Source organism: Nicotiana attenuata, unplaced genomic scaffold, assembly GCF_001879085.1.
Source record: "Nicotiana attenuata strain UT unplaced genomic scaffold, NIATTr2, whole genome shotgun sequence".
Taxonomy (NCBI): domain Eukaryota; kingdom Viridiplantae; phylum Streptophyta; class Magnoliopsida; order Solanales; family Solanaceae; genus Nicotiana; species Nicotiana attenuata.
Window position 1 is genome coordinate 18,314 of NW_017674019.1, and position 3,106 is coordinate 21,419.

A 3,106-nucleotide genomic window follows, 5' to 3' on the forward strand; every position below is an offset into this window, starting at 1 on the left:
TAATTTAGTATATTCGTTAAACATTTTTACTATCGTTGTAAGACGTAGTTGTGCACTTATATGTTGTGACCGCAACAACGGTAGACAGAGGCGGATCCAGGATTTGAAGTTTATGGGTTTCTACCGTAATTTTAAATTAATATGCAACAATAACTAGGTTCACAGTTAGATATTTATAAAAATTTAGTGAATATCTTAATATAAATACAGGGTCTACGCAAGAGTTACTGGGTTCCCGGGAACCCATACTCAATGCTCTAGGTCCGCCCCAGTAGACAAAGAGGCGGAGCACCCACGACTACAAGATCCTGGATCCGCCACTGAGCATAATATACTGGAGATTGGAACACCTGTGTATGAACTTCCAGCATATTATGCTAGACCAATTTATTATGCTGGAACTCCAGTATATTGTACTGGAACTCTAGTATATTATGTTGGAAGTTCACATGTAAAAAATTCAAACTCCAGTATATTATGCTGAAATATTTTCTGGATTTTGAACAATATTTTCGTTTAAATTTATCTTAAATGGAAAGTGGCTAATTGCTTTTGAAATTGTAGCTATTTTTCAATTACCAGTCTGCCAGGGGTAGATGCCTTAGATTAAGAAAGGGTTGGTAGGCCCTTAGTCCATTCCCGATGATCCTGCAGCCCAGGAAGAAAAACGTCGTCTAGGCGTTCCCTGTTGCTCCGCCTTTATTTAAAAGGCTCTCATGTGGAGCTAACATGGCTGGCCCGAAGGTTTTTTTATTCAAAAGGACGACTCTAGGGACTCCTAGCAGCAAACTAGTCTAAAAAAAGGGGCTTGCTTGTGCCTGCTGTTACCTACCGTAGCCAGGAGAACGTCGAGACGCCATCAGTTTGGAGCGCGAGGCCAGCGCATAGAATCAATAGTTGACACGCACAAAATAGAAAGAAGGGCTTTAAGACTGTTGCTAAACAAAAGCAATTCTTTTTCACATTCAACCATGAGACTCAAATAAAAAAAATTTGGATTTAGAAGGCTTGTTCAAAAGAAAAAAAGACGTGGGTGGCGTTCAAAAGACTGTCTCTTTACCCCTTGCATCTTCATCTTTTCGAAAGCCCAGACCATTCTTCTGGATCTGCACTCCTAACAAGTGAAAGTTGCTGGCACCCACCATATCTTGCTTCGGGGCCGATCTCTTGTATCGAGGCAGGAGATGCAGGAGCCGCCAGCCGGATCGACGTTATTTTTGAATTTCACATTCTCAGCTGGAAAAAACAGGAGCTCGTACATACTCGTAGCCTTTACAGTGTACGAGCTTAATTGAATCGTGGTTTTCCTATACTAAATTACTAACAACTAACCTAAATCAAAATAGTGCAATTTCATATATTACAAGTCCAAGATATCATGATTATCAATTAGAAGCTTTGATACAATAGTTACTGCGAGCTTTAGGATTATATCTTTTGTTTTCCCATTTAAATATCAAAATTACAAGTAACTTATGAGTAAGTACTAATTGTTAGTTATTCTCACATAAAAAAAAAATAAAAGAAGAGAGGGACAAAGAGGTTAAATAATGAAATCAATCAATCAATCATCAATATATATATATATATATATATATATTTATATATATATATATATATATATATATATATATATATATATATATATATATATATATATATAAAGCTGGGAATTGACCAAGATGTGGCATCCCTATTTGGGCAGCTTTCATATTTATCTTTTTTCTGGTTTTTTTGATTTTTTTTCTTCTCCATTCTATTAGTTTAGCTTATATTTAAAAGCCTAAAAGTGTACATTCAATTCTGTAAACGTTATGGTTCTTCTCCCCTTCCCTTTAATTAATTTTTATTAATGTATTTTAATGTATCATAGGAGATAAAAAGACAATACCTAAGCCTCATGTGCTATCAAGATGTGATCCATCCATTTTAGCTTCAAATGTGCTTTGAAAAATACTGCAGCATATTGTTTTGGCAAATGGACCCATTTCCTCATCTACAAAAGTATGCCTACATTTTTAAAGTTTATACTTTTGAGTCCCATAATTGCTTCTTACTCAATATTTGCTAGCTTTTGATAATTCATGCTATCTCATTTGTATTGTGGGCGTGATATACCTTAACGTTGGATGCTTTTCTTCAAGGTAATTAGATTCACTCTCTAAGTTTATATTTTTTCCTCCTCCTATTTGTTTTAATTTTCTTATTCATGCAAAGTTCATTATATCTTTTTGACACGAAATGATAGCATTTGCTATGGAATTGAAAACAAACTGCAGAAAGGGATATTTAATTTCTTGCGTTGGTTTGGATGGATTTAATTTTTTATTATAATTACTATTTGCAATTGATAATAGAATTTTAACTTTTAGTGAAAGATGAGTTGATGTATTGATTTTTAAATAGGAGAGTGAGTGATCTTATGGTGTAAAGATAACGATATTGGGTTGGAGGAAATCTTGAACTGTCTTATGTTTCTAAGTTAATTCAACTTGAGAAACCAAAAGAAGTTAAACATGTATATTAGTTTTACCCGGTTGTTTTACTTATTTAGGCTCTCTAATCTTGTAGGAAAGGAAAACAATAAGTAGATATTCCTGTAATTTATATTGGAGGCTGAAGGATAGTCGTTCATATTTCTACGGCAATAAAGAAATTACTTGTATGCAAGGAAAATTTTCTTTTGTTTTATTTCTATCTTTATTTACAAAGATTGGAATCTCACACTAAGTTATGCATCTATTTTAAGCCTTATTCTTATTGTTGTCTGTTGGACTGCTCTACTTGGTAATTATTTCGGCGGCCAATCAAAAAAATATTGCCAGTGATGGAAGGTTATTCATGTTGTCTTTCACCAACCCAAAATTGTATATGAGTGTTCTGTGGAAAAATTCATCTTTATTGTTATCCAATATTCCAATAATCATTAACCAAACATAATTCACTATACACGTAGCATTAAAAGGACCAAATGGTAAAACAAATTTGAATAAGAAGGGAGTGGTACCACCACGAAGAAGACATGCACCAAATTAATATAAGGATTCTATGAAAAATTATTAAGTTCAGTGATCAAAAAAGAAAAACTATTAGATCGGAAGAGCAC